This window comes from Electrophorus electricus, chromosome 4 (genome assembly GCF_013358815.1).
Source record: "Electrophorus electricus isolate fEleEle1 chromosome 4, fEleEle1.pri, whole genome shotgun sequence".
Taxonomy (NCBI): domain Eukaryota; kingdom Metazoa; phylum Chordata; class Actinopteri; order Gymnotiformes; family Gymnotidae; genus Electrophorus; species Electrophorus electricus.
The window spans coordinates 21,032,844-21,055,870 of record NC_049538.1 but is presented as its reverse complement, the minus strand read 5'-3'; the positions used below and the strand labels follow the sequence as shown (position 1 = coordinate 21,055,870).

General features: G+C 42.5%; 1 protein-coding gene across 5 annotated transcripts in view; it reads right to left on the bottom strand.

Annotated features, from left to right (window-relative positions):
- Positions 1-23,027, bottom strand: part of si:dkey-205h23.2 (CUGBP Elav-like family member 4) — a 106,335-nt gene that overhangs the window by 38,994 nt on the left and 44,314 nt on the right. The window contains exon 1 of one of the 5 annotated variants that reach the window (XM_027008800.2): positions 3,086-3,163. The exons of the other annotated variants lie outside the window; for them this stretch is intronic. The gene's annotated coding sequence lies outside the window, so the exon portion shown is untranslated. Of the gene's footprint in view, positions 1-3,085; positions 3,164-23,027 lie in introns of those variants that run through there. 5 annotated transcript variants of the gene reach the window in all.

Sequence of the window (23,027 nt, the reverse complement as noted above, 5' to 3'; positions counted from 1 at the left end):
TAAACACAGACACAGACACCGACACACACACACGCATGCATGCACACAGTCCTGTGCAGTTCTAAATTTTGGCATATTTAATTAAGCCAGAGCTAGTCCTCCAGAGATGACAAATTCCCAGTGACAGTTCGCCGAAATGGCCACTTTTAGCAACAGACTTGCATATACACGCCCACCCACACATGAAGATTCATAAAATTTTATTCTCCCTAGGTGGACACTTCATTCACACAAATGTAGCAATAAAAGTGAACACAATGACACACAGACTCCTACACCACTATATGTATAAATGCAATTAGTTCATCTCAGGAAATAGACCATCTTTGATGAGCTGTAACAAATGTAGCAGTATGAGCAGAAAACATGAAAATTTATGACATTTGTTGTCAGATTATGTATTTTGCAAAATTAAGATTTTCCATTGTTAGGAATTTTAAGCCTGATACAAATTATTGCATTATCTTTAAAAAGCATATATACTTGTTGGCTGGAGTTCGTGTAGGGTCATAGGGCCCCTGCCTGCTGATTAGTCAGTTTCAGTGTTCTAATCTCTCATGATTGGTCGCGAACCATCCAGCTTCTGGCCCGTTAGAATACTCCGAGTCACCGCGGCAACAAGAGTCATTAAGCTGCCCAGGGTACACTAGGAGTTGCTAAGCAACCGGGCAGAATGGGCCAGCCGCCCGTTGGTCCAGCGAATTGGCACACGGCAGCTTCTCTTCTCCCCATTCCCCTTTTTCATTGTGTACCCAATGAGGTTAAAGAAAATCTCACCCACAATTTTTCACAAGCCCCCACTGTCTGTGGCCCCCTCCCCTGCCACTTTCCCTTGTCCCACTTTAATGTCCTCTTTTAGTAAGTGTGACAAAAAGTTTCCTGCCAGCCAACGCCCACTGACATCATCCACTATTTCCACGACAGTGTGATCATGAACATGTGCTGGGTGTTCTCCAAATAGCACTCCTGTTACTTGCTGGGTTTGAGAGTGTGGGGAACCTCAATGAGTCTGGAAACTTTCTCCCCATCTCTCTCCAAAATGGATCAGCACCAATTTACAAGAGAGATACAAATGCACAAAGTGTAGGACTGCGTACGTGTGCGGAGTGGTGAGTACACACACACACGCATGGAGCAGTGCAGCAGACATGCATGGAGTAGGGGTGTTAGGCATGTGTGCAGCCAGTGTCGTGCAGTTCAGTAACAGCAGGTGGTTTAGGCAGCATTTTAATCCCTTATTACAGAGCGAAGGATTAGGCATCAGATCAAGGCTCTGTTAATTAGATGAATTCATCAGAGACTGGGCAAGGAACACCGCTCTACTCTAGGAGTGGAAGACATGCACTTATACATACACTTGAATACAATCACCCACAGACACATGCACACATACACACATATGAAAATACACATACACATACACCCAAAAATAATACCCCTACATATACACACAAACTATAAAAAATTATTATTGCCTAATCTTGACACATTTCAGTACTGCTTTAAACATTGTCTTTCTTTCCTCTAAAACCAAGTCTCACAGAGAGAGAGAGAGAGAGAGAGAGAGAGAGAGAGAGAGAGAGAGTATTCACTTTGTCTTCTACCTGGTGCTGCTTAAGTTCCAGTAGATGTTTGTGAATACCATCTCTCTTTCATCTCCGTCTCTCTCTTTCACCCTCTTTTAAGCCAATATGCTTCTCTGCACACATTTCTTAATGGATTCATCAATGATGACAAATAGGCAGCTCCTAGTACTTTAAAGGGAGAACTTACATCTCCTTCTATTGCTCTCTCATCTCTCTGCTTCTCTAGTTCTCATTAACTAGTGTGTCTATTAGCATCTCTCTCTCTCTCTCTCTCTCTCTCTCTCTCTCAGTCTCTCCATCTCCCCTTCTCTCTCACTCCGTGTCTCATTATTATGCTTTCATTATTATATGGCAAATGCAACTTTTCCCCGGTCATGTGGAAAAGGAAAAAAAAAGAAAAGAGAAATGTTGAGGAGGACATGTGACCTTCTCTACACCAGTGCAGGCTGTGGATGGAAGTTGGAGGAAAGTGCAGACTTAGTATCTGTCTAGGACAGCCTTCATAAAGACCTGCCAAGAAAATTCACTTTCGCTCTTATTTTCCAGACAAAAGAAGGTTCTAGAAACATGAAATTAGTCCTCCACCTTGAATGGAGAGCTCTTTTGTCAGTTATCCTGGCTTAATGTTTAACTTGGCTCTGTTGTTCCTCAAGTTCATTAAGGCATACTTATGTTAGTATTAGTGGTTTCAAGCACTAAAACCAAGTGCAGAATATACTGGGACTTTACAGGCAAGCAGTCCAAAGAAGCAGCTATGTTTGAACAAAAGACTCAAATCCCAAATTCAGATATTGTACATGGTAATGTAAAGATAGATAAATAGATAGATAGATTGGGGGGGGGGGGGGTGCTCAATCTTTAAAAGAGGCTCCTGTGTCTTGGCTAGGAAGACATCAACTTTGTCTGAAAAATATTACTTACTTACTTACTTACTTACACACACACACACACACACACACACACACACACACACACACACACACACACACACACACACACACACACACACAGCTGTTCCAGAGCACTACTGGCATCTAAATATTATGGAATAGAGTGCTGACAGTTTAACAGGATACTGAAAAAAGAAGGAAAGAACGCAGAAAGGAAATAACAATAAATAAATAAGAAAAGAAAGAAAAAAGAAAGAAAGAGAGAGAGAGAAAGGAGTTTATGTGCTTTTGTATGTATGTGTGTCTGCATGTGCGTGTGTGTGTGTGCGTGCGTGTGTGCGCGTGTGTGTGTGTGTCTGCGTGTGTGCATGCGTGTGTGTGTGTGTGTGCATGTGCGTGTGTGTGCGTGTGTGTGTGTGTGTGTGTGTGTGCGTGTGTGTGTGCGTGTGTGTCTGCATGTGTGCGTGTGTGTGTGTGTGTATGCGTGCGTGTGTGTCTGCATGTGCGCGTGTGTGTGTGTGTGTGTCTGCGTGTGTGTGTGTGTGTGTGCACATGTCTATGTGCTGTTTTTTTTCTTCCCATGAACTGCTTCCTGAGCTTAGTAATTACCTTGCCATCTATTCCCTCTGGAGAAAGCCTTCTCTCCTCTTTCTTACCCCAGTGAACCTGGCATTCACACTACTGTCTTCAACCGGCCTCCCAGGGAGCAGATGCGCCTTCAGTCCTGTTAGTCTAGCGTTATGCAACATCCTTAACAGCACTGCCTCTCCTATTTTTACCCACAGCGCAGCAGGCATTCCAGGGGGAGGTAGTGGTGCTAGGGGCATGGGGAATGGGCTGTAGGGGATTGGTCAGAGAAGAAATCTGGATGTTGTGTACCTCTCTGTAGCATAGAGGGGTCATTCTCTCTTGCTGTGGTTGGATGAGCATATAGATCAAGCTAGGTAGCAAGAGGCCGCCACACTACCTTATGGGTTTTTACTCTTCTTTTTTTTTTTTTTTTTTTCTTTCAGAGGGAGACAATGAGGTGGGTTGGGGATCAGGCACTGAGAGACAAGACTAACAAATTAGTCACTGTGACAGCCTGCTTTATGAGGCTGGAGAATGGAGGGAATGGAAGAGTCACAGCCTGAAGCAAAGGAAGAAGAGGAGAAGAGAGGAGGGGAGAGGAGGAGTAAAGAGAAGATGAGACAAAAGGAGATGAGATGAGGGGAGAGGAGAGGAGGGGACGAAAGACGAGACAACAAGAGAGGAGACAAGATGAGACGAGATGAGATGAGATGAGACAAGACGAGATGAGACAAGACTGTTTTGCATGCGGATTTTTATTGCGTGATCTCACTATTATAGAGATGTCAGAGGTCTAGGCAAGGCATCCAGTCCAAGCAAAAGAAGAGCACTGACAGGCAGCCCAACTAGCTTTTCTATGGGAAAAATCCTACAGGGAAACCCATGGGCAATGCAAGTGGGAAAATAATCCAGAGAAACCAAAGGTATGTCAGAAACTAAACAATGAAAAGACAGCAAAGTGACAAGTGGTAAAAAAATCTCAAAACCAAAGCATGCATGCCTTCTTCATCCACAGAGACACTGGCACATTCAGACAGATGCATAAGTACAGGCACACACGCAGGCACACACGTGTGACCAAAGGGCTATTTGCTCCAGTGCTTTTTGTATCGTGTTTGATTCCACTTGGCCTGTTTCTGTAAAAGGATCACATCAGCCCGATTGATAAATAAAACAGTCGGCACATTGACGGAGTGCCACAATTACACCGAAGATGAATGGCTGAATTAGCCTGTGGAATTGGGACAGATCTGTGTTCAGTGGCACAGAACTCATCATCATCAATGAGCCTGCCGTTAGATTGTGTTCTGCCAGTGCAAAATACCTCTGCAGAAGATCTGACAAACTGCAGTAAACCACCATGCTCACGGAACATTAAAGATGATATATAAGCCCAACATGTATGATATATATGGCTTTAAGTGCTCCATATATCAAATAATCATTCTAGGGATTTCTGAACAAGAACTTTTTTTTGTGCAGAAGTGTGGCGTGTCGAACACTTTGATGTATGTTTTTAAATAAAGGGACATTCCCTTGATAGTGAAATTCAACCAGCTGAGGGGATGTATACCTTACATTTACATTTACAGCATTTGGCAGACACCCTTGTCCTTGACTTACAGATGTGCTTTGAAATCTCTATCAAATGTGAAATTCTATCCAGCCTGTAGCAGCTCAGCTCATAGCATTGTTTTAAAAGCAATTTCCAAGACAGCAGACATAGTTTTGAGTTTAAGAGTAATCAGTATGAGCGAGGGAGATATTTCTTGGCTAGGAGCAACATCTCTCCATCCTGGACACTCCTTGGCCTTGGACATTCCTAGGTCCTGGACACTACTAGGTCTTGGACACTACTTACTTCCTATGGATCTTTAGCTCTGTGCAGATATACATGTGTACAGGTCACAAGCACTATATTAATATGATCCTTAAGGGCAGTTTCCATTCAATATAATCCATTAAGTCATTCTTGACATAACACCTACACACAAGGCTTATATGCTTAATAAGCCTCTTATACACCCTAACAAGTTGTCAAATAGACAGAAGAGTAATTACAACAGTAAACGAGAGAAAAAGTGAGAGACAGCAATAGACAGAGTGACAGTGAGATAGAGAAGGATAGAAAGAGAGAGAAAGGGGAGAGAGAGGGAGAAATAAAAGAATTTGTTGGTCTATCCTTTAACCTAAAAAAAAAATTTGAGACAGGTCATCAATGCGCAGGCATACACCTACATTCTGTGTTATGCCATTGCCCTAAGAGAGGGAGAGAGGAACTAGCAGACAGTATGTATCCCCTACCTTTGCTGTTTTAACTGGGTGGGGGGCGTGGGGAGTAGGGGGTGTAAGAGTGCAGAGTATGCTACGAAAGCACTTTCAGCAATGCTTCTCCAGGTCTCTGGGGGGCGGTGTCAAGAAACTGTACGAACCACACCCTCTGCTACTCGTGCTTTGCACCCCTGTCTTCCCAGTGCTAAAGATTACACTTTGATGCTGACGAGAGTGAGTGCCTTTATTTGAGTTTTTTTTAGGCCTTCTTACACCATGATTCATAGTTCATGAAAAGGGTGAATTGTGAATAAAAACGGAGAGTTAAAAAAGAAAACGATGTACGATGTTTATAATCTTTAAAGTAAATTTACCTTTTGACCCAGGGGCATCCAAGCATTTCAACAGGCAAAGTAAGAAGCGAAGTGTCTGTTCTTCCCTCTTCTACTTTGTTGTGGAACAGCAAATTGATTTATGTTGAATAACCTTCAGATGTCAGATTCAACAAACTGTGAATAATGTCACACAAGTTAAACAGTGAATTTAGTTTGAATCTTTCAGTCCATGAGTTCAGAGAATTTCAGAGGTTAAATCAGTTGAATGTTTACTTTCCCTGACATTAAAAGCTAAAGCAATCTACTTTTGAAAAACCATGGCACAGAGGTCAGACGACAGCAGGATTTTACCGATGTATGCCGGCATAATCAAAATAATGAAAAAAGAATAACATCTTGGGGAGGTGGCTCTTTCAGTGTGGTTTCTGACCCACTGCAGAAGATGTTTTCACAATCTCGATACATTGTTTGCATGCAAGAAAAAGTTCGCATGGGACTGGGTGGTAAGAAATACCTTAACCTATCCTGCATTTTATTTTTATCCAAAACCATAAACCATGAACAATGACCTACCATTGGCCCAAGTCATCTGGCGTAAGATAGCATAGCCTAAGGACAAGACTAAAATAATCAAGCCTTACCATTTGGTCAGACTCGAAAGACAAGAGGGTAGATAGCCTACAGAAAGACATGTGGCTTAAAGTAGTAAAAGGAAAAGAGAGAATATCAGTTTGTGTGTGTGTGTGTGTGTGTGTGTGTGTGTGTGTGTGTGTGTGTGTGTGTGTGTGTGTGTAAGAGCGAATAAGAGAGAAAACCAAACACAAACCCACAGACAGAGGAGAGCACTGCCATTGCTCTACCCTGCAAACATAATCGCTGGTCTAATGAAAATGAAGTGTTATGGCTGAGCTGATCACAGAGCTGCTCACTCTCCCTGCTCTCTCTCTGCTCTGTCTCCACTCTCTCTCTACTCTCTCTGCATTCTCTCTGCTCTTTCTCCACTCTCTCTCTGCTCTCTCTCCACTCTCTTTGCTCTCTCTGCTCTGCTCTCTCCACTCTCTCTCTGCTCTCTCTCCACTCTCTCTCTGCTCTCTCTCCACTCTCTTTGCTCTCTCTGCTCTGCTCTCTCTACTCTCTCTCTGCTCTCTCTCCACTCTCTCTCTGCTCTCTCTCCACTCTCTCTCCACTCTCTCTCTGCTCTCTCTCCACTCTCTTTGCTCTCTCTGCTCTGCTCTCTCTACTCTCTCTCTGCTCTCTCTCCACTCTCTCTCTGCTCTCTCTCCACTCTCTCTCTGCTCTCTCTCCACTCTCTTTGCTCTCTCTGCTCTGCTCTCTCCACTCTCTCTCTGCTCTCTCTCCACTCTCTTTGCTCTCTCTGCTCTGCTCTCTCCACTCTCTCTCTGCTCTCTCTCCACTCTTTCCACTCGCTCTCTGCCCGCTCTCTCTCTGCTCTCTCTCCACTCTCTCTCTACTCTCTCTGCATTCTCTCTGCTCTTTCTCCACACTCTATCTGCTCTCTCTCCACTCTCTTTGCTCTCTCTGCTCTGCTCTCTCCACTCTCTCTCTGCTCTCTCTCCACTCTCTTTCCACTTGGTCTCTGCCCGCTCTCTCTCTGCTCTCTCTCCTCTCTCTCCACTCTCTCTGCTCTCTCTACTCTGCTCTCTCCACTCTCTCTCCGCTCTCTCTCCACTCTCTTTCCACTCGCTCTCTGCCCGCTCTCTCTCTGCTCTCTCTCCACTCTCTCTGCTCTTTGTGCTCTGCTCTCTCCACTCTCTCTCCGCTCTCTCTCTACTCTTTTTCCACTCGCTCTCTCTCCACTCTCTCTCGGCTCTCTCTCTCTACTCTCTCTGCATTCTCTCTGCTCTTTCTCCACACTCTCTCTTCTCTCTCTCCACTCTCTCTGCTCTGCTCTCACTCTGCTCTCATCTGTGACCATGTGTTTCCCTCTCTGTAGCAGGTCTCCCTGCTGCCAGTGTGGCTTCACACACTGCCTAGGAGGAGGGAGGCTCCTAGCAGGGCACTCGTTGGCACTGCTGTCCAGCTCCTGGGACAGCGGAACACTCTCAGTAATTTATTCGACAAGGTTCGTGCAGTGTGCAGAGACAAGGCAGCAGAGGAGAAGAGCAGGAAGTTGTGGAGCCCTTCATTAGGTGTGCACAACCCTGCTTCAAGTGGACTCAGAGGAGAAGCAGGCGGCCTATTAGTGCCACACCGAGTCCACGCTGGGGTCATGGGGTCACCCTTTTCTTACCAACTATTTATTCCTGTTAGGCACTGGGAACGGAGCCCAGTCTGCAGGTTTAAAGAAGGAATGAGAACCATTTTTAGAGCTTTCTCTTGCCAGAGGCATGCAGCCGGCTGATTACAGGGGGGCTGAGTGGTTCGTCATGGTAATGGAACAGGGTGTAAACTGCACATTGGATGCAAAGAGAGACATATTGCCCTACTAAGATCCTACAAATATCATTTTGGGGCATTTTACTGTAAACAATAAGGACAATCTCATCATTGAAAAATAGTTTGTGTGTTCAGTATAGAACACAGATACTCAGCATAGAAAATTGGAATACAAGGGTTTCCTTTAGCATATGTTCTATTTCAAGATTTATGCTGCACACAAAAATATATATACACATATATAAATGTAATAAAACCTCACTGAAATTATGTCACGCCGAGGCAATGCACGAGTGGACACAGTAGTTCATTCCTTTACCTACTTCCCCATGACGATATTAAAAAGGAACAGCAAGGGTTTTTCTTTAGTATTTTCTTTAGTATGAACTGAAGAGAAATGATACAGGGGCACAGTATCAATGAATGTATTCACACGTGTGTGTGTGTGTGTGTGTGTGTGTGTGTGTGTGTGCGTGCCCGCGCGCGCTTGAGTGGAAGCACGAGAGGAAAAGGGAAAGATGGGAGAAGAAGAATGCCATTTGTTGAGAGAGCCAAGTGAGGCTGCTAAACTGGTGGATTCTTATGCAAATAGATGCTAATTTATGTGAACATTGCCATGGCAGTGCTGGAAGCAACACTGAATGGCAGGAGCTGTGAGAGGGAGTGAGCTGGGTAGGAGAGGACTGTTGACTTAGGGTGCTTGTGTAAAGTTGGTATGGCTGCCTGCTCTGGTTTAACATCTTCTAGATAGATAGATAGATAGATAGATAGATAGATAGATAGATAGATAGATAGATAGATAGATAGATAGATAGATAGATAGATAGATAGATAGATAGATAGATAGATAGATAGATAGACAAACTGCAGTAATATAGGGCCCTGTCTTGTGTGTCAGCTGAATATTTGTATTTTTATTAAAAATGTTATTCATGTTTTACAAACCTTCAGTATTATAATTTAGTTTTGTACATGAAGTTAAATAATCTTGCCCCTTTCTGAACCTGTTACTACCCAGAGACATTTATATCTTCAACGATGGCCTGAAAAAAATTATTTATATAGTCTCATAAAAATAGGCTCACTGACTTTTGAAATGTATGCAATAGTTGTTATTGATGTTATTGATATGTTATTCATATTTTTGATTCTTTCTTTAATACATGCATTTGTATGAGCAGAAACCAGAAAGTCAGTAATAATTGCTCATTTGTTGAAGTATCCCCTCAACTCTTTTATTAAAATAGTATTACGGGATGGCTGCAGGTTAGGACTGCCTTTACTTGAGATGTATTCACTTGTGAGGAAATGTAAATATTTAAATATTTAGATATGTATGTACATATAAATTCATGCTTTTCCAATGGGTATTTAAAGTAAATGTATTTAAATCTATGCCTCTCCAATGGGTATGTAAATGGCACTTGTCTCTGTGGCCATATATTATTCAGAAAGTGAAGCTGTATATTTTGATAATGCAAATATAAATTCCTGAATAACGAGATTAATTAGGATAGCCTATGACTATTTATTTTTATGAGTGTTTTATTTTCCTCAAGAGACTGGGAAGAGAAAACAGATGTAGTTATCCATGGATGAGCTTATTACTATGTCAGTTATTCATTCGCACATGGAGACTACAGGCCTGTAAAAACATACTTTATCAAATCATTCTTATTAAACCGAGATAGAGCTAGCAAAATTGAATTCATGTTCCACATGCACAGTCACAGCAGTTGCACTGGATCGTTGTGGTATGCTATTAAATGCACTTTCGTCACAGTTCATATCAGGTTACACACCTAGCATCTGTTCTACTCTTACTCTGTTCTACTCTTACTCCTGCATAAAGACTCATGGTCATTGCTTTCTTTTAGCCTTGCCATCTAGCCTAGTGTTGTTTAGTCCCAGGTCTGAGCTGATTGAATCCATCGGATACTAATCAAGTCCTTCATGAGTTAGAGTGTGTTAGATCGGGGGTGCGGAGGGAGGTGAAGAATCTGGGCTGTCCCTGAGTGAGTGTGACCACCACTGGCCTACCACCTCCCAGAGCATTCTTTAACTCTCCTCTCTTGATGGTATGTCCTCCTTCTGCCCTTCTGATGTACATCCATGCAAACTGCCTCTACCCATCCACTTCCCTTGCCATCCTCCCTCAGTGAAACACAGTTAACCATCGCATCATAGTCTTCTCCCAAGAGACACCCGTGTGTCAGAGCACTATGGCTGTGTTTTAAATCCACAATTATCACCCGGAGCTAAGAAATAGAGGGAAAGAGGGAAAGAGGAAGAGGAAAGGGGGTTGTGTGTGTGTGTGTGTGTGTGTGTGTGTGTGTGTGTGAGAGAGAGAGAGAGAGAGAGAGAGAGAGAGAGCGAGAAATGAATTTTAATGACAAACACAAATACATCCAAAACATCCACAAATACATCCTTTGCTGAATACACTTGGGTACCACATGGCTTCTCATTTCAAATAAACACACATAAACACACAAATGCACGCACACTTACACATTTAAAATACAGACAACAAAATATGCCATTTCCTGCTGCCTATTTTGCTGAGGTGAACATGCCCTAGATTTATAAAACCTCAACAATTGACACCCTTTCACTCCAGAACATCTGAACACCCACCAGACACTGCAGATCTGAAACACACACACCCACATGCACACACACACCCACACGCACACACACGCCCACACATGCCCACACACACACACACGACCATCTCTGTGTATATCCATATTTTATGTCCTCTTCTCCATCATCATCACAACAGGCACAATGAATTATACATCTATTAGTTTTATTATTACTTGAAATCCGTAGCACTTAAAAGGGAATGTAAGATGCTGTTTATTGCCTCTTGTTGCTGGCAGGGTCTCGAGGGCAGGAAAGCCTGGATGTGCTCAGCTCCTCACTTCACTTGGGCAGACAATCAGTCAGTCTACTGCTCTTGTCATTTCGGTAGTGGAAGCAGACTGAGAGTACTGCTCTCAGTGGGTGGAGCTGTCTGGGTGCACCTGTGCTGCTCTGGGTGGAATTTGCTGATAGCGCTGCCCTGGGTGAAGCAGCGGGTGCTGCTCTGAGTGGAGATGGCTCAGAGCGCTGCTCTTGGTAGAGCAGTTGATGCAGCTGGGGGTGGAGCAGCAGATTCTGCTCTGGGTGGAGATGGATCAGAGTGCTGCTTTTGGTAGAGCAGTTGATGCAGCTCTTGGTGGAGCTGATTAAGGGCACTACTCTGGATGGCCTTAGCAGGTCTGATAAATTTAAGATTTTTAAAATTTAAAACTTTTTCTTACTCCAAATTCCTAAAACTATGATATAGCACATTAGTCACACACTCACATTTGCACACATATAAACAAGAATGAGGTCTACTAATAAAATGTGGTCTTCTTACAGTCTTTTTCTTGCATGCATTTGTCTAGTTCCTCCAAAAGATATGAACTTGGCAGGTTTTAATAATTCATATTTTCTCTATTCATTCAATTAACTATCTCTAATTATACCTGCTATCTGGATGCTACCCTGACTTTTAGCAGTAATAAAATACCACTGGCAGTCAAATCCCAGCCATCCCAACCATGGAAAAAAATAAAAAATAAAAAATTGTGGTTCCCTTTCATGTTCCACATTAATGACTAGTTGTGCATTACTCAAACCACCTACGCTGGAACTGAAGTAGAAATTCACAGAAAACCAGTTTCTTATCTCATTCCATAGGTCTTTTCTTCTTATCTCCATATAAGGTTCTACGTCAGAAATAATGGTCATTTTCAAGGATTTAATAATTTACAAAAAATAACAAAAACATCTTTAAGTTCCTTTTAAAATGAGCCCTGAGCCTGTAAAAGAAGCAGTGTCTATATATCATTTGCAAGAAAGACAAAGCCAACTTTCACATGGAACTGCAGCCTGTGGGCAGTGATGGAGTGGTGTGAGGAGAGTGGGAATAACAGAGAGAGAGAGAGAGAGAGAGAGAGAAAAAGGGAAGACTGGTGGGAGACAAATGAGTCTGACAGCCACTTGAGAACTGTTTCAAAGTGCCTGAAGCTGTTGCCCATCCTCTGTCAGGTCCTATATAATAACGCCTTCCTGCTGAACAAACAGGCCTGACCATGAGTGGCTTATGCATTGGCTCTTTCTCAGCACAGGACACTCACACCGACAGGAGGTAACGGACGCACAGGTGCTGATTCATGCACGCCATTGTTCACAGAAAACACATCAATTCCATTCATTTGCACGTCCATAGGTTCATCAATACACTGGCCAGCCACTGCAAGAGCAATGGCTTCATCCAGTTTAATGCAGAGCGGGTTTAAATGTATATAGGATCTTCTTCTCAAACACAAGTCATTCCCGTTATGTATTCAAGGCTGTCCAAACATGCATGGACTTCCCTTGTCATAGCTGAAACCGTTTTTTTAAAAATCAGAAAAATGAATGAGGAATAAAGGCAGAAGCAGTCTGTACGCTATTACATTAGTGCTCCAGTGATCTGAGCCTAACTCGATCACCATTAAGGTTAAAAAAGCCCCGAGCATGAGACGGACGGCCGCACGTCAAGCGCCAGCGTGGCTCGAATACATTTTGCTTAATCACTTTCCTCCTTCTTTCTCCTTTTGGCAATTTAGAGAGGCATGAACTTGCACAATGCCCGAGCTGCAAGAGCATAGCGGCATTTAGAGATGGACAGGCTCTTTCAGACTTCTCCACATCGCGCTCGCCACAATTAGTTGGTGTCTGTTCTGATGGCATCTGTGAATCTAGATGCCACTGGCAATAAGTGAGAGACCTGGTGATTTGTGGAAGACATTTGTTAACATTGCAAAAATACTACTAGGTATAGGCTACTGAATATTACATGAAAACAAAATGGTTGTATAAAAAATTACTCAGTTATGATTAAGCGACAGCCAGAGAATTATGCTGAAAAGGGCAGTCTGATTGGTCAACAGAACAGCCCCACAACGCACCGGAAAAGCATAGTATACATCTGTGTTGCAGCTCAACACAGAGTTAAAAGAAACATGATCTGCTAGCCAACATGAAGCCAAAACATTAGGCCATTGAGATACTGAACTTACGATGCATCATGCTGACAGTAATTCTGAGCAACCACACTGTTTAAAAACCTGTTTCTTTTTCAATGCGTTAAAGAATAGAAAAGAAACGAAAGAAAACAAATGAAAATAAAGTCCACTGTTCTGTCTACATTACATTGTAAGCAATGAAGAAAATGAACAATGAAGTCATTGAACTGCCAGCTTTAATTTGAGGGTATGTGCTGTCATACAGGGTGAACTGGGTAAGAATTAGAACCCTTTCATACATAGTCCTCCAATAAGTATAGCTTTCCCTAAGGTATGGGTGGCAAATGGTCTCCTACTGTACACAGTGGAAGATATAGATGTCTACAGTTGATTCCAGACATGGTATTTGCAATCTTATTGCCATTATCTATCAGTATGAGGACGAAAATGCTGTCATTGGTAGTAATGACCAAAGGTCTGAGTAAATCAACTATGATTCAGTGTGTCAAAATGAACTGTATAGAACAAATTTTAGATAAAACCACACAGGTGAGGTTAGCCATAGCAAGTAGCCTAGAAGAATCATAAATGACCCCCCAAAAACCAAACAGAGCACAGAACAGGTTTAGACTGCTGGAGGCACAGACATCTGAGACTCAGAGAAGAACACATGAGCATGAGCACAGAGGCTTTACAACCAAATGCAAACCACAAGGACGCTGGCAGAATACAAAGGTTACAGTCTCGCAAAAATTCCCGTAAAAAAGTCCTCTCGGTCCTGTGAAGTTGGTGACTAACCTGTACCTGAGTGGTGGAATGAACAATTTATTGATTATCTGGAACTGCACACAGTCCCAACCCTATTACCTTGTCTGCCAAACATGGAAGTATGGATAAAACATTCCAGATTTTTACTTCACTATCAGGTTTTTATTTCAAATTCAGTGTGCCAGATCAACCAAAGAATGCTGCGATTTTTATTGAAAAGATACTGTTTACTCCCCATCTTCTTTTTGCCCTTTTTGATCTTGTGGGGTCAGTCTACCTGTGCTTCCTGACGACAGCAGCTTCCTCTCTCTTCTCTTTCTATGTCTTGCATTGTTCACTGACTGAACTGTGCATATCTACTTATGGAACGCCAAGTCAGTGTATATCTCTAGTCTCACCCTCAGCATCCACTGAAAAAACAAAACAAAACAAAGCATCCAGCTCCTCTCCTCTCCCCTCCTCCGAGCGTGTGATCTCGATCTTCTCTCTCTTTTGTTCTGGTGTCTCACCCGCTATTACACTCATGTCTGTTTGGAATCTTTGTCTTGCTTAGGCAGCAGGGCAGGGTGGGGGGAGAAAGAAGAGGAATGTGTTCTTTGGAGCCTAAAAAAGAAGCACGAGATGAAACAGATGAAATCCTTCCGGAAGCTGCTCAGGGCACTGCAGGGGTGTGGTGCTCTAAAAGAACCAGCGGAGTCCGTTTGGTTTCCCTCATTTCTCACTCACATTGGTCTCACAGCAGAGCAGGACTTACCACAGAATATCAAGTGTTTATCACACAGATACAAGTATGCATGTCTGCACTTAGACACATGTGAAAACACATGTACACATAATGAAGAATAAAGTACTGAAAATTCAATCAGAATTGAAGACTGAATCCAAATTCTCCCTAGGTTTTACACTTATAGGGTATGAAGGGAATGGCTTTATTTACTTATACTAGAGATGTATTTTATTTATTTGTGTGTGTGTGTGTGTGTGTGTGTGTGTGTGTGTGTGTGTGTGTGTGTGTGTGTGTGTGTGTGTGTGTGTGTGTGTGTGTATGTGGGCAGCATAGTAGCACCTTTTATCTTTTTCATCATGAGGCTGATTGCCAGTGGTCTGAGTGTGTGTGTGGTTGGCTGACCTGGACATTGCATACTGTGCAGAGCTAGCTGCCAAAGCTGTGTTTGTGTGTGCATGTGCGTGTGTGAGTGGAGCCTCGCAGCCTTTTTGAAATGTATTCAAATTGAAGTTGTCCGGTGAGATCAACTGTCCCGGAAATTTGTGTTTATGTGCGTGTGCACGGCAAGGTCAGAGTTCACAGCAAGGTTAGACTTCACCGGTAACAAAGAGCAAAAAGAGAACAGCAAAACAGGCAATAAATCACAGTGCTTCTCCCTTACGGTTTTCCGGCAAGTGCCTTCCTCAGTGCATGTACATGCTGTTATTTAACCAGCTACAGCTGACCTCACCAGGGCACCAGAGCAGAGCCATCCAGGAATGCACACGGTCTGCTGCCTAGACAAAGGGACGTGATTCGTGCTTACCTCTGCTTTCAAATTAGCATTAGCGCTTAAATGCTAAGTGGTACTGAAAGAGGTAAAGAGAGAATGTAGGAACATTACTGAATAAGGAGGGATGACAGCATTATGGATTATTAGTCCGACGTGATTCATAACAAGGACAAAAAATCCAAAATGTCGTATTCTTTTTTAATTGTTCAAATTTCTCAAACTAGATTTTAGAATTTATATGAGAGAGAGGGAATGGACCAGCTAACGGGACAAACAGGCCTTTGTTACTTTTGTATCAGGACTTGGGGGGGGGGGGGGGGGGGGGGGGGAGGTTGAGTGAAACAGGATGAGAAAATAAAAAAGAGGAAATGGAGGACAAGGGGCTGACCAGGAGCAGACTGGCACTTATTACAGACATAAAACCCTTCCAATACGAACAGAGGAGTAGGTCAGAGTGATACCATGCATCTGGGCATTGGGACAGAGAGATAGAGAGAGAGAGAGAGAGAAAGGAAAGAGGGAGGGATAGAGAAAGATAGAAAGAGAGACAGACAGAGAGGGAGGGAAAGGAAAGCAGGGCTAGAGAAAAGTGGGATAGAAGGAGGGGGTGGTGTCCTTGTGGCCAAATTGGCTTTAATCAGACATGTGTCTCCCTGGCCAAGGTGACCGCCACACCCACAAGCCGCTGGCGTCCCCCACACCGAACCTCCTGCCGCCATGGTGCTGCTAGGGGCGTGTCCTCATCATACCAAGATGTCTTCCTCTGTCTTCCTCAACCTAACTATCAGAGCTCAGAGGGCTGCATCTGCTGGGCGCATGGGGTGCACAAAATACAGATACTTTTAGCGTTACGGTAGCTGGGCTGGCTCTCCACGCTGCCTTCATCTCCAACAATATACACAGCCCACTCAGGGGAAGATTTTTCCAAAAATGTAAATAATATTATTATCAGTAGTAGTAGCAATTCATTCATTTATTTATTTATACATTGGAAGAAGTCATTAACAAATGGGGTCCTGACATTTGATTATTTTATCTGAAACACAATCAGAAAAGCTTTATCTGAAAAGCTATAAACCCTCTAGTATTAAACTTTTCATTATGTGACACTAAACGCATTCTTAAACAGTGAGCACATATACTTTCATTGTACAGAATACAGTACAGACAAAACAAACATTGCCATCCTCTGTGCTGCATGACCTGCTGGGAAATCCTACTGGAGCCAGCAGTGATTGGCCCAGTGAGCTGGCCCAACATCAGAGCAGCCAATAACAGCGTGGGATGGTAACATGCCCGCACAGCCATGCTACACCTGTGATTGGCCAAGTGTAGCATTAAAAAAGTGGGCCATCTCCCCCTAGGCTACATTGGAACACTGTCCAATAAAGATGAGAGAAGATGAGGTCTCCCCCACTGACTTTATTTATCCCCCCACCCCCAAAAAATACATTTACTGCATCATGGATTTAGGAGTAAGGTTGTGGACTTTTTATGGAATGGGTTACCAAAGGGAAAAAAACAGTAACATTCAGGCACAGCATGACAGGGAAAGAGTGTCAGCTTTCTGCAACTTTCTACTTATCCCCCAAACTTTGATCACCCCTTGATTCCACCATATAAGCACTTTCCTTGCTCTTTTGAAGCCAAACCCCGCAACGCACACTTCCACTTGACAAATTCACTGCGTTATTTCATGGGTGCTATTCCATTCTGGTCCAAACTGCTAAATACTTTCCACTTAGCACATGGCCAAGCTAATAAGCATGGAAGGGGATTGGTGACATCAGAGGGTCTTCAGTAGGTTTGAGAGTGGCGGCATCTTGGCCGAGGTGGTGGCTGATGGATCTGCGCCTTCATTAAGGGCATAAACGGTGCCTTTAATCATACGCCCAGGACTCCTGCATAGATTACGGCGTCTGAGTGTGTCCCTGTAATGTATGATTTCCTGCCTTCGCACAGATCACTGGCAAGGACAGACTGAATGAGAAGAGAAGGAGACAGACTCAGTGTGTGTGTGTGTGTGTGTGTGTGTGTGTGAGAGAGAGAGACAGAGAGAAAGGGTGACACACAAAGCATTAAAGTGAAGAGAGACAGATATTGTGTGAAGGAGTGGAGACATGCAGGTGTGTGGAAAAAAAAAGAGACAGACAGGCATTTACAAAATAGATATTTTCTTGAGAACAAGCTGTTATGAGTAAGGGTGAGGGCCATATAGATATCAGGCAGAAAAACAAGGTTTGAGGAAATGCATTTGTGTGTGTGTGGGTGTGTGTGTGTGTTTGTGTGTTTACATTATGTTTGCATTATGAATGCATTTATCCCTTTACTTGTACAGCTAAATCAGCCTTTGTACACATTTGTGTGTGTGTGTGTGTGTGTGTGTGTGTGTGTGTGCGCGCATTTAAGTGCATACATTTGTGTGTATGTGTGTACTGGTAGGGGAATAAAAGAACCAAGAACGTAGGAATGACGGAGTGACTTAAGTGTTAAAATATAATCAATGGCTAGAAATATTATTAGCAATATTTAATATGTTCTGTAAATAGACAAGTGCCTGATTTATGGAGGGAAACATTAATTTATAGAATTCCAAAGAAGGTCAATTTTCATGATGACCCTACAATATGGACAAACATCTCTTTATTCTATAAAGAGCAATCTATAAACTATTCAGGAAATGTCTCCTTTCTTTTTCCATTGCTTGTGGATGTTAATATTATGCTCATCACAGAAAGCTTATAAAGAAAGGCAAGCAAAGAAAGAACATGTTTTGCCTGGAGATGCAGATTGATGACTATCTACAAGTCTTCTTAGACTTTCACAATGCATTTGGAACTCTTCCCTTCTGGAAGAAATACATCTACCTCAGTTACACACTGACTTAATTAAGGACGTTTACAAGAGCTCTTTTATTTAAGTTATTTGTGGAGGCCAGCTTACATAGCCATTTCCTATAAAATTAGGCATTAAAACTGGTTACCCATGGAGGGCAGTGAACTTTATTTTACCGATCAGTCAGTGGCTGTCTTGGATAAATCACTGTGCTCCAGCTGATATAATCTCTCCTAACCCTGTTCAGGCGTGCGAGGATGATAGGCAGATTTCATCATGTCAGGAGAGTGTGGTACAAGATATGCAGAGCAGGACTGAGGCTTTTCTTCACTGGTCCATATTACAAGTTATCTAAATGTGCTGATTTTATGAGAGACGTAAAAGAGGAAACAGATGGTATCATTTCATATCACAATTTATCATAAGCTGTAAACCAGTTCGAGTTTACGCACAGCACAAAACATACTTATCTGGGACACAAACGTAACATCACTGGCGAGTGGAAAGAACAGCTGGAAGAAATAATATCAGAGTATCTGACCAGGCTGGAAAAAATCTGTTCTTCCCCCCTGGCTGTGATTCTGTTGGTACAGGGCGTCAGACAGATAGTCCTGGCTATGGTGCCTTATCATTTTGCCAACGCTCATACACCTCGGACGGTTCTACGCAACAGTAAAGTGTGGGCAGTGAGTGGCTGGTTTGGCGTGAACACACACACAACCTGGGACTGCATCTTCAGCAAGCAGCATGCTGGGGGCTTGGAGTCCTGAATTTTGAGTGGAATTATATCTCCACAAGGTTGGTCCACCTGTTAAATATGCTCAACGGTCATGATGACACTGACAGTCAGTGACATAGCTTTGCTCTTTTTATATCCAAAATGGACAAAGGTCCTGTTTGCTAGCAAGACTGAGCTTAGTGTTCGAGGTTTCTCAAAGTTTTCTGGTAAGATGGATATAAACATAGCTGGATTTGGGATTTGGTCTGATTGGACGAAATGTAATAACCTGTGTAACTGAGCAGGGAACAGTTTGTGGTGGATGCGTGCAGACTCCTCACCAGTGTGTGTCAGTGAGTGTGTGGTGGAGGCCAATGTCATCTTGAGTGTGACTTTAACACTGGAGGAAACACAGTGCGTGCTTTCCACCAAGCACCTGCGGACATCTCACCTTATTCTACATCATTATGAGCTTCAGAAACATTGGACTCAGACTGAAGGGGGTGCCAGCGTGCCTCTCCCAAATGATCACTCTGTGCCACACAGTGTTTTTCAAACCTCTTCTCTTGACGAGGACATTTTAGTTTTTACAATTAAAGCCAGACTGGTATTACCAACCAAGATTAACCCAAATCTCACAATGCACACTACATACACCATGACAATGCCCAGGTAATTGAGACTATGCTGAGTACTGGTTGTTATTTTTATAAAGGTACGTATATCTCTAGACATTAATTGATTGTGGAGATAATATGTAAACTTGTCCTGCGAAATATAATATGAAACAGTCCTGCGTTTCTCACTACAGTCTCTGTATACATGAAGTGTTTGATAAAATCACATATGCCTCAATGTGTATTTTCTGATATAACTGCTAGAAGGCCTTATGATTTAATTGTAGATGAGTGTAAGACAGTATTTCTGTTAGAGGTGGGCTGTTCTTTTGACTCATCAATGGAGGAAGCTTACTGTACAAAGTTTCTGAAGGATCAGCCAGTTGATAAATCAATCAGTAATTGTCTCAACACATGTACCTTGGTTGTGTTTGTATTGGTGAGTCTTGGTCATGTACATGGATTGGTCATTAGGGGATTTCAAATTCTCAGTTTCTCAAAGGTGAAATTAAAGTAACTTAGAACATACTATTCCATATGTGCATTAATTGGAAGATAGCACATCCAGAGAAAAAGGTGTTTGTTTATCTGTGCTTTATTTATTTATTTATCTATTTATTTATTTATGCTTCACAACATTTTGCATTTGATAAGATTTGGGTCTTTTAAACATGCATTTTAAATGGTGGACTTAAAAAAAGTTAAAAGTTCATGTGTGTGTATGTATGCATGTGCAAGTGCACGTGCTCACTACACGCTGGGATATGGCTCATAGACAAGCATACACTGATTTAATCGGTCTTGAAGCACTGGAAGGGAATCAGAGACCCAGGAACAAGCCAGACAGAAAGACACAAATTCGAGAAGACAAAAGAGAGAGGGAGTGTGCACTCATCCTTCAGTTCATTCCTCTTCTCGTCTCTCTATCTGCCCAGATACCAAGCCACAGTTGGTTATAGCAGGTTAACTGAATGAGCTTTGAAGCAGTGCTATCCTGTGACAGACACGACTATTGTATTAACATGAATATTGCATTAGCGAATAATATGACAAACACAAATAAACACAAAAATTGTATTAATGAATAAAATGTAGAATATGTAGACACAGGGCAGTGATCTTAAAGCCCTGTAAGGAGGTGAATATCATGTTTTTCTTACTAGAAACTTTTATGAAATTAAGTCATCAGTTCATAAATTCAGCATACTTACTGTAGAATTACTGCAACTATTTAGGAAAAAAGTCAAAAAAAAAAAGGTTTGAGACTAAAGACATAGAGATGTTGTCCCTGTGGCTTTGATGTCAAATCATGGCCAAATGGTGATGTACACTGTGACTCTGACTATAATCTTTTTTTTTCCCCCCACTAATTTAATGACACTAAGGTCAACATGACAGTCCTGCCCTATATTGTGCCTAAAGGGAAGAGAGAGAGAGAGAGAGAGAGAGAGAGAGAGAGAGCGAGAGAGAAGGGTGAATTTGCATGCTTCAATATGTATTACTGTTTACCCCTCAAGTATTAAACATTTTCCACACATTTTTTCCTCAAACAATGATAACTTTAATGTAGAGAATTAATGTAGTTATGTCAAAGCAAAAGGAATGCCACCTTCCAAATCCTGACACAAACTACAAACCACATGGAGAAATCTGGTCTCAGAGACCCTGCGCCCTAAGAGCCATACATTCACAAGAAGAGCTTTAATCATAGAAGCAGAAAATAGATGATTTCTGTGCCTCAGTAAAATTCCCTAAAAGTCAGACACTCAGCAGATACCCTCCCAGACAAAAATAAATAAATAAATAAAATCTTTGTCACCCTCCTCTCCTCTCCTCTTTGCTGTAAAAAGGAATGAATTCAGTGAGTTTTAAAGATGTGACCTGCACGGTTTGGCTGTAAAATATTTCTAATAAGCCTCGGAGGATTACATCATCCCAGCTGAAAGAGCCTCTGGGCGGCACGGGATCCAGGTGCACTGGGCTCGCCTATGCTGGGATGAAGAGTCGGTTTATAGATCAATACCACACGCTTTAAAAGCGTGAAATGTAGAGAGGCGAATAGAGTGTGAAAAAGCAAGTGTTTGTGAAAAGCTGTAATGCTAGTTTTTTTTTTTTTTTTCATAAGGCTTTAGTGAAGTTGCCTTATTAAAGTCTCGGAGAGTAAAGTGGAAGCCAGGGATTGTGGGAAGTGTTGCGCCGTATTACATCAGCCTCCCTTTCACTCTCCCTCCCCCTCTTTCTCGCTCTTGCACTCTCTCTCTCTCTCTCTCTCTCTCTCTCGCTCTCTCTCTCTTCTCTTTCTAATTCCTACTCTCCTTCTATGGGCTTGTGCAGGCATAGCTGTACGGTTTTCTTTCTTTCTTTCTTTCTTTCTTTCTTTCTTTCTTTCTTTCTTTCTTTCTTTCTTTCTTTCTTTTTTTGCGTGACTGTCTGTCTGTCTGACCGCACTGACAGACAGAGAAAAGTCACGGCAAAAGATGTGCCCGGAGGAACAAGTACAGGGAGCAGGAGCACGAAGTGGGGCGTGCGGCTCAGTGGCCGCGCAACACCACCAGTCATGGCCACCGTCGAGACCCTGACCAGACTAAACGGAGCTGACTGAAGTAAAAGTGATAGAGCGATGACACTGGGAAATCCGACAGGCACAGACACATATGGGCGATTTTCCCCACAGGCACCTACTCCAGTCCTGGAAGGAATTCAATTCTCAGTGGTGATTCTCTATTGTATATCTTTTCTGATATAAGACTTTTCAGTATAATCTTTTCCAGTGTAAGACTTCTGAGCTGTTTCTAAGAAACCCTCCAAGGTCTTTTATACCATATGAAAGTAGAACCAAACCACACAGAGACATTTACATTGTTTTGACATAGTGGAGAGCAAACTCAGAGTCATATTCTTAGTTTGAAAAATGTTGACAAAAGAAGCCTAGTTGCTTTCGCTGATGCCTTACAGGCATCGATTATTATTATTATTATTATCTTATATTTTAAAAGACTCACTTAACGTGATAAATGTTTTAATTCTGTTTGGTTAACAGATACCAGATACAAAGGAAATATCCACACAGTGATTAGAATCGCAGGTTATCAATCAGAACAAGCACTAATGTGCACATAAATTACCTTCCAGGTGCTATGCCTACCATTAGGGGTAGTAGATACACATGGTGACAAATAATCTCCGTGTTGTCTCCTCCTCAAGCATGATGCCCCCTTCCAGAGTCCTCTGAAGCATGCCAGGTGCATTATGGTTACTGATGAGACTCAGACAAAATCCAGGGGAATAAATCAGAAAGAGATGAAGGGGATATATTTCAGCATGACACAGTGTGAGTTTATGGAGCACGACTGACATGCAGTCATGGCTCCTGATTCACATTGTTGTGTCTATTTTCCTTCAGATGGTACAGGGAAATGGGCAGGTATATTAGGGTTGCACATTATCTGCTCTATGGGGGATAGTAAAATGTAGGATGCCTTTAAAGTGCTTTGTA